Here is an 11,507-nt window from a genome sequence, read left to right as displayed (position 1 = left end):
AGGCCTTGACCTTTCTTCCTAAAATAGCACCCTACATCCCTTTTCTTTCCCCCAATCTGCTTCCTTTTTCATCTTATCACATTTATTATTTATTTGCTTATTTTCTATCTCACCACTAGAATATAAGTTCTAAAAAGGGAGGATCTTGTTTGTTTTTTTCAATGCCTCAGCCCCAGTCTTATGTAGTAGGTAGTGAATAAATGTGTTAAATATGAATTGAATATATAAGTGTGTATCCTCAAATGCCTACCACAGGGCTGTTATATATTTGGTATGCAAAGGTATTAAATGAATGAATATATGGATATAGTATCACTCATGAATTGTACTTTATTGTTCCACTTTGTATGGGAAGATTACATTTCACATAATTTAAGAACTGGTTCCTTTTTAGTCTGTTGAGCTTTGAGATAGAAACCCAGGTACTCAATCTTCAGCACCCCAAATGACTCTTTCTGGTGTCTGTTATTTTAACTTTTAACAGTAAGGAGAATGGCTCTACAGAAAGCTTTCCCAGTGAGAAATTTAAAGGTCAAATAACATATTCCTTCTTAGATTTTTAAAGTTTAGATTTGCTTTGTAGTGTTTTTGTTCTTTTGCCTTCTAAATTAATTTTGTTGCCCCTGGACCACTTTTCTTGCTTATAGTATAAACACTTTGGTTCCACAGAAAATATTATGAAGAGATTCATTTTTTGCACAATCCAAATTCAAGAACTAATTCTCAAAAAAAGTATTAATACATTGTCTTAGTGCACAAAGAAGAAAAATAACTAATTCTTATGTGTACTGTCAAATAGTACTGATTTCTGCATGGTAGAAGAAACAGGGTTGTTTTTTTTTAAACCTAAAAATATCAATTGACCTTAGTAATTCAGAAAGAATAGCAATTATGTTGGGTTGGTAGTAAAGAACACTGATTTTACCCCTGATGCTTTTGAAGGGAGGACAAGCTATTAAAAATGGATGAGAAGCCAGTAATTTTGAAGTACTCATTCAAGTTAAATTACCATTAATAAAATTTTAAAACAATATGTTTTATATATGATGGAAGAGAATTAATGTTTAGTTCTGTATAGTTTTCTTAGGGGAAATTATCTAAGAAAGATTTTTTAAAAAATTAGTGAAATCTGTATCTTTCTTGACTACATTGGCTTAAATACTAAAAAGTATAAACTGGGAGATACAAAATATGTACAGCTGAAGCCATGTAAGTTATGAAGAATGTTGGCATATGTTCAGCCAACCAACATATAATTCTGTGGGGCAAGCAGATTATGTGTGTGTGTGTGTGTGTGTGTGTGTGTGTGAGAGAGAGAGAGAGAGAGACATACACACACAACACATTACGAAGAAAATTGTGCTGCATTTAAATTTCCCATCTGGCAGAACTTCAGGTTCAGCATATTAAATAAGGATTCTTTAAAGTTAACTCCCTCTTGCTCTGGCCAAGTGTGGCTCAGTTGTTTGGAGCGTTGTCCAGTAAACAGAAAGGTCACAGGTTTGATTTCTAATCAGAGCATGTACCTAGGACTAGGCCAACGGGACAATCGATGTCCTCCCCGCTCTTTTCCTCTCCCCCAACCCCTTCCCTCTCTCCCTCCTCCCCTTCCTCCCTCTCTTCTTCAGTCTCTGGAATGGAAAGATACTTCATGTTTAAAGATTAGAAGACAATATTGTTTAAATGGCAATATTTGTGAAATTGAAATACAGCTGCAACACAACTTCTATCAAAATCCCCAGTTGGCTTTTCTGAGAAATTAACAAACATCCTAAAATTCACATGAAAATTCAAGGGACCTACTCTTGAAAAAGAAGAACAAAGTTAGAGGACTCTGGCTTTCTGATTTAAAAAATTTTCTGCAAAGCTACAGTAATCAAGATTGTGGTTCTGACATAAATATAATAGGTCAATGGAAGAGAATTGAGAGTCCAGAAGTAAACTTTCACAGCTATGGTCAATTAATTTTTTGAAAAGGATGCCAAGATAAATCAGTGAGGAAGGAATAGTCTTTTCAACATATAGTACTAGGACAACTGGATATCTATATTCAAAAGACTAAAATTGAACCCCTTCCTCACACATATACAAAAATTAACTCAAAATAGATCATAGACCTAATGTAACAGCTAAAACTGTAAAACTCTTGAAAGAAAATATAGAAGTAAATCTTAATGACCTTGGGTTTGTCAAAGCCTTCTCAGATATGATTCCAAAAGTATAAGCAACAAAAGAGAAAAAAAAGATACATAGGACTTTTCAAAATTTAAACCTTCTGTACTTCAAAAGACTGTCAAAAAAGTAAAAAGACAACCCAAAGAATGGGAGAATATATTTGCAAATTATAAATATTTTAAGATACTTGTATATAGAACATAAAAAGAACTCTTACAACTCATCAATAAAAGAAATAATCCAATTTAAAATAGGCAAAGAGTCTGAATATACACCTCTCCAAAGAAGATATATTAATGGCCAATAAGCCATAAAAAGGTCCTAAACATCATTAGCCATTAGGGAAATGCAAATCAAAACCCCAGTGAGATATTACTTCACACTCACTAGGATGGCTACTATAAAAAAGACATGCAATAACATCTTGGTGAGAGTTTGGAAAAATTGGAACTCTCATACACTACTAGTAGGAATGTAAATGCTGTAACCACTTTGGAAATAAGTTTGGCAGTTCCATAAAATATTAAGCATAGAGATACCCTATAACCCAGAAATTCCACTTCTAGGTATATACCCAAGAGAAAAGAAAACGTAGCCACAAAAAAACTGATATGCAGATATGTGTTTGTTGCCACACTGGTTGGTGTGGCTCAGTGGGTTGGGCATCACCCCACAAACCAAAAGGTTGCTGGTTTGATTCCTGGTCAGGGCATGTGTATGGGCTGCAGGGCAGGTCCCTGGTTGGGGGCATGTACCAGAAGCAACAGATGGATGTTTCTCTCCCTCTCTTCCTCACTCCCTTCTCCTCCCCCTAAGAATAAATAAATGAAATCTTCAAATGTTCATTGTCACAGTGTGTGTGTAAATATTTTTCCTTCTACCTTTATAGGTTCTTGGTTGGGGCTCTGTAACAAAACACATATTAACAAGAGGAAAACAAATAGAACTTTATGAACATGTATGTCATATATATGGGAGAAACTCAAGGATAGTAACTCAAAGGTTTGGTTAAAACTTGGGCTTATATAGCATTTTAGTGAAGGAACAATAAAGTTTTAGAAAAGTAACAAGGTAAAGGAAAAGGACCTTGAGTGTCTAAGGGTGGCAGATTGTGGGAAGGCAAATATATGGGGGGACTAATGGAAGATAAGGGCTAGTCAGTAAAGTTTGCTATATGGAGTCCTGTGGTATTGTCTCTGAGCTGATAAAAGTTTAAGGTTGTCAGTGATTAACTTAGGTACAAATCTATATCCTGGTGTTAGGCAAATGGAGGGGAGAGAGTTTTTTACTTTTTATTTTATCTGCTTCTTCTCAATTGCCTTCAGTTCAAAATGATCTAAAGACACATGTTTTGGAATGGCAAATTCTTCTGTCCTTCAAAGAGTTATTCATAATAGCCAAAAAATGGAAACAACCTAGAAGTCCATCAGCTGATGAATAGATAAAGAAAATGTTGTATGCTCATACAACGGAATGTTATTTGGCAATAAAAACAAATAAGAACTGATACATGCTACAACACGATGGAAATTGAAAACATAATGTTAAGTGAAAGAAGCTGCATATTGTGTGATTCTATTTACATGACATGCCCAGAATAGGCAAATCCATTGAGACATAAAATAGATGAGCGGTTGCATAGGGCTACTGGTTTGCCTAGGTTACAGAGTTTCTTTTGGGGGTGATGAGATGGACTAAATTGATTGTGATGATGGTTGTACAACTCTGTGAATATACTGAACACCTGAAAGGTACACTGTAAAATGCATGAATTTTATAATATGTGAATTACATTTCAATATAGGTGTTAGAAATAAAAAACAAAAGATAAAGTATATGAGGCAGGGTTATAGCCTTGGAATAAGAAGAGTGGCTATTAGTCTATTACTGTGTAATCTTATTATAATGGCTGGAGGTACTTAAAATAGCTACCTAAAATATCATCTGCTTTGCCTTAGGTAGTGCTAGGAATCATCTTTTCCTGATGATTCCTTCAAAAGTCAAATCTTTAGTTCCTAATAACTCCATGTATAAAATGCCAGTACTTTAGAGAAAGATGACATCTTAAGTTATCAACTACTATTTTTACAGATACTAGTGAACTGTTCGTAGAGATTAAAGCTTTGGGTAAAGAAACAAAATGGGTATAGGAGGGTATGGGTAAGGGTCGAGAGTGGCAAATACCAGAAGATGAAATGTTGAATAAGGACTTCAGAAGTTATTAACAGAAAATGTAATCTACATTGGAGTATTCCTAAAGTAGGTGCTATTACATTACATTGCCTAAATCATACACTTGATAAAATTAGAATATTTTTTTCTTTACAAAAAAAGAGAGAATTACTCAAGCTCAAGGTTGCAGGTGAGACATTTGCTTAGCGCCTTTAATACATTCTTTTGAGGAAAGTGCTTCCTGTCTCATTACCACAAAGTGATTTATAAAATAATGATTTGGGGAGGTTCTTAACAGCAAGTGCCATCTAGAACATGCTAACATCAGCTAAAAATAGACTTGTAAAAAATTAAATAAATAGACTTGTAAAACCAATAGAGCATATCATTAAGGAATGTCCTGGATATTTTTTATTAAAGATTTTATTTATTTACTTCTTAGAGGAGAAGGGAGGGGGAAAGAGAGAGAGGGGGACACAGAGAAAGATCAGTGTGTGAGAGATATATCAATTGGCTGCCTCTCCTACGTCCCCAACTGGAGAATGTGGCCTACCACCCAGGCATGTGCCCTGACCCAGAGTTGAACCTACAACCTTTTGGTTTACAGGCTGGCACTCAATCCACTGAGCCACACCTGCCAGGGTAAATGCATTTTAGATTTAATGATATTTTCAACTTAATGATTGATTTATCCTGGTGTAACCCCTTAGTATGTTGAGGAACTTGTGTATTTCCTAAAGTATTTTCAGTATTTCATTCCTCTAGTAGTTTAATCATTTTGAAGAATCTGATGAAATTCTCTCTCATCTCTCCACATGTGTGTGTAAGTGTTGTTTTAGTTATCTATTGGTATGTATCAAACCACCCAAAAACTTAACTGGCTTAAAACAATGGTTATTTATTATTATGATTCCATGGGTTCAGGACACTTGGTTTGTTTCATGTGGTGTCATCTAGTTCACTCATGCAGTTGCATTCAGCTGGGATCTCAGCTGGGGCTGGAATGCCTAGGATATTTGTATTTACACGTCTGGGGTCTTTGTGCTGGCTGTTGGGTGGGGTGCCCTGGTTCTTTTTCATATGGCCTCCTTGAATGAAAACAGGCTGCCAGGCTTCTTAAGGGCTTGACCTGGATCTGGCACAAATTCTCTTTGTCACATCTTATTAGTCAAAACAATCACAAGGCCAACTGAGATTTAAGGAGAGAGGAATAGACTCTGCCTCTTGATGGGAAAAGTACTATGTACCTACAGGGATGAGAGAAATGGCTAGTGGCTGCCTTTGGAGACAATCTGCCATGAGCATATTCACACGGAATTCTGCCTACAACATCAGGGAGTTCACCAGTACATGAGAATCATCTATGAAGTACCCTATGCCATCCAGAGCCCTGTATTTGGAATTCCTGCTTTAAAATGTAAACCAACTCTGTGTAGTTTATCCCAGGAATACGAAGTTAATGTCATATTCAAAAGACAATGAACCCAATTCACCACATGAATAGAATAAAGGAAAAAAACCATATAATCATCTCAATAGGTGCATGCAGGGAAAGAATTTGACAAAACCCAACATTCATTTATTTAAAATGAAACAAACAAACAAAAAAAAACCCTCTCAGTAAATTAGGAATAGAAGGAAACTTACTGTGATAATGTCTATAAAAAACTGACAGCTAACATTCTACTTGGTGGTGAAATATTAAACATTCTCTAAGATTAGAAACAAGATGAGGGCATCTGCTCTCACCAAAACTAGTCATCAAGAACGATCTCCTACTTTTGATCATTTGCTCTAAATTCTGTATCTGAATTAAGCTAGGTCGTCAAAGGCCTACTTGCCTGGACTGTGCAATAGAGACTTCTGGTGGAATCACCCTTCCCGCCCCCCCGGAATGTACTCTGGTATGATGCCACTGTCTATATCGAAAAATAATGTAAGGCTTAACCATATACTCACATACACTGCTGGTGGGACTGAAAATTATCATATCAAAGAGAATCTGGCAGCGTATTAGAAAAAAATCACTACGACCAAGTTGTTTTTTTTTTTTAAATTTATGAAATGCAATGATGATTCAACATTAGGAAAGCTTTAAAAATCAGCATAATGTGTTGAAGGAGAAAAATGACAATCTCTAAACTTTACAGAAAATACATTAAATAAAATTCAACATTAATTCTGATAAAACTCCTAAAATATATAAATAATAATAGAAACACTTATATTAATATGGATCCTTTTTGTATATTGATAAAAAACATAAAATATACATCTCAAAGCAAAAAGCTACATTCCAATTAAAGCTAGAAAAAAGAATAGGAGGACTTTTGGTCAAGATGGTGGCGTAGGCAAACATGGCTTGCCTCTTTGCACAATCACATCAAATTTACAACTAAAATATAGAACAACCATCACTCAGAACCATCAGAAATCGAGTTGAATGGAAGTCTGACAACTACGGAATTAAAGAAACCACATCCATCCAGACTGGTTGGAGGGACGCAGACGCAGAACGGGCTGGTCCCTCACCCACATGTAGTGGATAAAAATTCAGGAGGGATATCTCAGGAGCGAGGAGTCCCAGCCTCACACCAGGCCCCCCAGCCCAGGGTTCCAGTGCCAGGAAGGTAAGTCCACACAACTTCTGGCTGCAAAAACCAGCGGGGATTGAGTCAGTGGGAGAAACTGCTGGAGCCCCAAGCAGTTCCTCTTCAAGAACCTACACATGGACTTACCTGCTCAGACTCATCCCTCTGAGCTCCAGCACTGAGGAAGCAGCTTGAAAGGCACCAGCGGTACAAAGGGAGGAGTTGAAGTGTCTGGCATCAAGGTGAGCAGAGGCCATTGTCCCTTTTCTCAACCCTCTCCCCACAGAGCTGGCAAGCTGGTGCCATATCTGAGACTCCATCAACCTGGCCAACGCTGTTTGACCCTCCATGGAGATCCCCAGGGACTCTGCCTTCCCCAACTTACAGACCCACCCAAACTGCTTTCCCATATGAATGGCTGGTCTTGGCTCATGCTACACAACTTCCTAGATCCTCTCAAACAAGTGACAGCTGGCCTCACTGCGTCCCAAACCTGGCACTACCACCAGCCAGCCTAGATTCACAACTTAGCTTTGCCTGGGGGTCTCCAAGCCCAGCAAAAGTAGCAGCCATCTCAGACTGCTTTACAGTTCAGGCAGGGTGGCCCTGGACAAAACACAGGTGGAGGCTGACCTTTGCCTGCACCACCTGGGAAACCCCAGGGCCAGCACGCCCAGAGGACAGCTACAGACCACGTCAGAGCACCACCACCCCGCCCCTGGACTGCTGATCCTCTACGGAGAGGGGAGATTGGTGGTCGGTGGTCACAACAAGCCTTTGCAACTGACTGGGCTGAGTAAATCCCTCCCATTGACCTGCCAACGGCAACCAAAGCTCAACTACCCAGCCCAGAGAAAGAGCGCACCTCAATTACCCAGCTTGGATGATAGAGGAGGCTGTGCCACTGGACTCTACGGAATACCTACCACACTAGGCCATGCTACCAAGACAGGGAGTCAAAGCAGCTCTACCTAATACATAGAAACAAACACAGGGAGGCTGCCAAAATGAGGAGACAAAGAAACATGGCCCAAATGAAAAAACAGCTCAAAAATCCAGAAAAAGAACTAAACAAAATGGAGATAAGCAATCTATCGGATGCAGAGTTCAAAACACTGGTTATAAGGATGCTCAAGGAACTTAGTGAGGACCTCAACAGCATTAAAAAATCCAGTGAGAAACGAAGGATACAGTAATTGAAATAAAGAACAATTTATAGGGAAACAACAGTAGAGGAGATGAAGCTGATAATTAAATCAATGATTTGGAACATAAGGAAGCATAGAAGAACAAATCAGAAGAGCAAGAAGAAAAAAGAATTAAAAAAAAATGAAGATAGTATAAGTAGCTTCTACAACAACTTCAACAGGTCCAACATTCGCATCATAGGGATGCAAGAAGGAGAGAAAGAGCAAAATATTGGAAGTCTGTTTGAAAAAATAATGAAATAATACTTCCCTAATCTGGTGAAGGAAATAGACATGCAAGCCCGGGAAGCATGGAGAGTCCCAAACCAGATGGATCCAGAGAGGCCCACTCCAAGACACATCATATTTAAAATGCCACAGGTTAAAGAGAAAGAGAGAATCTTAAAAGCAGCAAGAGGAAAGAAGTTAGTTATCTACAGGGAGTTCCCATAAGACTGTCAGCTGATTTCTCAAAAGAAAGTTTGCAGACTACAAGGGATTGGCAAGAAATATTCAAAGTCATGGAAAGCAGGGACCTAAAGCCAAGAGTGCTCTACCCAGCAAAGCTATCATTTACACTCAAAGGGCAGGTAAAGAGCTTCGCAGACAAGAAAAAATGAAAGGAGTTCATCATCACCAAACAATTATTGTATGAAATATTAAAGGGTCTTACTTAACAAAAAGATCAAAACTATGAACAATAAAATGGAAAAATATATATATATAATTTATATAATTATATATATACAATTGAATCTAAGAAACAATAGGAACAGAGACAGAATCATGGATATGGAGAGCCTTTTGATGGTTGCCATTTGGAAGGGGGGTGTGGGTACATGGGTGAAGAGGTGAAGGAATTAAAAAGTACAAATAGGCAGTTACAGAATAGCCATAGGGTTATAAAGTACAATATAGGAAATGGAGTAGCCAAAGAACCTACACGCATGACCCATGGACATGATCAATGGTGGGGGGATTGCCTGAGGGAGTGGGGGTGCTGGGTGGGAAGGACAAAGGGGGAAAAATCAGGACAACTATAATAGCATAATCAATAAAATATAATTAAAAAGAAAATAAGGATAGGATGAGCATCATAGCTCATCCTGGAGAATTATAAAATGTATATGATGGTTTCGGGACAAAATATTCTTTTGCTGACATAGAAACATGGAACAGACTGATAGCTGTAAGAGGGTAAGGGGAAGATAGGGACTGGCTGAAAAAAGGTGAAGGGATTAGCGAAAGAACATACTTCTTTTTCTTCTCATTTTGACAGCCTCCCTGGGTTTGTTTCTATGTATTAGGTAGAGGTGCTTTGAGTCCATGTCTTGGCTGTGTGTCCTAATATAGTAAGTGTCCTGTAGGGTCCAGTGGCTCAGCCTCCTGTCTCCCAAGCTGTGTACTCGAGGTGCGCCCTGCATGTGGACTGAGTACTCCCTCCTCTCATAGCTGTCTAGATTGCTGTCAGCATGTCAATGGGAGGGGTTTACCCAGTCCACACAACTCATAGGACTGTCTGTGACCCCTGGCCAGCTACCACCTCCCTCCGTGGCTTTTGGAGATTGTTGGGTGGTGCTCTAACGTGGTCTGTAACTGTCTGCTGGGTGCTCAGGCTCTGGGGTTTCCCAGGTGGTGCAAGCCAAGGTCAGCCTCCACCTGTGTTCTGTCTGGGGCCCCTTGGGTAAGCTATAAAGCAATCTGCAGATGGCTGCTGTTGATGCTGGGCATGGGGCCACTCAACGAGATGTATGGGGATTGGACTCAGCTGTTGCTTGTTTGAGCGGATTTAGGAAGGTCTGAGGTCCACTGGTTGATTCTTGTATGTGCCCTGACTGGGCAATAACCCAGCAACCTTAGTGTATCAGGATGATGCTCTAACCAACTGAGCTACCCAGCCAGGGCCTGCTGTCCGTTCTTCATTTTTTACATTTTAGTTATCTCAAAGTTCCTATAACTTCATAGGTTAAATAGTGGGATAAAAATGTTTTCATATTAACAACCCCATTTATTATATTTTTCTAACCCTAACCCTAACCTTAACAATCCAATTTAAAAGAGAGCAAATGCTATCATTTACAGAGAACAGATTAATGGTTGCCATAGATGGGAGTGAGGTGGGGGTGGGCAAAATGAGTGAAGGGGGTCTAAAGGTACAAATTTTCAGTTATAAAATAAATAAGTCATGAGGGATATGATCTATAGCGTGGTTACTATAGTTGTAGTAACCAAGATAAATTGCATACTTGCAAGTTGCTAACAGTAAATCTTAAAAGTTCTCATCACAAGAGAAAAATTGTAACTGTGAATGGTGATCAATCTTAACTAGACTTACTGTGATGATCATTTAGCAATATAGGCGCATATTGAATCATTATGTTGTACACCTGAAACTAATATAATGTTATATATCAATTATACCTTGTTAACAAAATTATACTAAAAAAAAGTGAGCAAAGGACTTGAACAGACATTTCTCCAAAGAAGCTATCCAAATGGCCAAAGAGCACATTTTAAAAAACACATTAAAAGATACTCAACATCACTAATCATTAGAGGAATGCAAATTAAAACCACGAGATACCACCTCACACATTAAAATGGCTATCAAAAAACAAGACAAAATAGCAAGTGTTGCCAAGAATATGGGGAAATTGGAAACTGTTTGCAGGAATGTAAAATGCTGTAGCCTCTGTGGAAAATAGTATGGCAGTTCCTCATAAAAATTAAACATAGAAGAAAGGCTCTTCCTCTCTGTCTGGCTGCACCCATCAGGTAAGCCAAGATGGGCACTTACAAGTACATCCAGGAGCTATGGAGGAAGAAGCTGTCCTATGTGATGTCCTTGCTTCTCAGGGCGCGCTGCTGGCGGTACTCCAGAGGGCCCACCACCCCCACCTAGCCCGATAAAGCACGTAGGCCGGGATAAAAGGCCAAGCAAGGTTATGTCATAGATCGTATTCACATGTGCTGTGGTAGCTGCAATCACCCTGTTCCTAGGGTACAACATACAGCAAGCCTGTCCATCATAGTGTTAACCAGCTAAAGTTTTTTGGAAGCTTCTTCTATTGCCAAGGAGTGAGCTGGGCACCACTGCGGGGCTCTGAGAGTCCTGAATTCTTACTGGGTTGGTGAAGATTCCACGTACAAATTCTTTGAGGTTGTCCTCGTTGATCCATTCCATAAGGCTATCAGGAGGCATCCTGACACCCAATGGATCACCAAACCCATCCACAAGCACGGGCAGATGCCAGGGCTGACATCTGTGGGCCTTAAGAGCCATGGCCTAGGAAAGGCCACAAATTCCACCACACTATTGGTGGTTCTTGCTATGCAGCTTGGAGAAGGCATAAGACTTTCCAGCTCCACCATTACTGCTAAT

At 39.1% G+C, this 11,507-nt stretch overlaps 1 pseudogene; it reads left to right on the top strand.

The window, feature by feature from the left end:
- Positions 1 to 10,910: 10,910 nt before the first annotated feature.
- LOC129085107 (60S ribosomal protein L15-like) lies at positions 10,911 to 11,506 on the top strand (annotated as a pseudogene).
- Position 11,507: the final 1 nt, after the last annotated feature.

The sequence above is a fragment of the Pteronotus mesoamericanus genome, unplaced genomic scaffold (assembly GCF_021234165.1).
Source record: "Pteronotus mesoamericanus isolate MK-2021 breed Mesoamerican mustached bat unplaced genomic scaffold, CSHL_Meso_final scaffold_21, whole genome shotgun sequence".
NCBI classification, from domain to species: domain Eukaryota; kingdom Metazoa; phylum Chordata; class Mammalia; order Chiroptera; family Mormoopidae; genus Pteronotus; species Pteronotus mesoamericanus.
The sequence above is the reverse complement of the archived record's forward strand: the minus strand, read 5'-3'. Positions and strand labels throughout refer to the sequence as shown.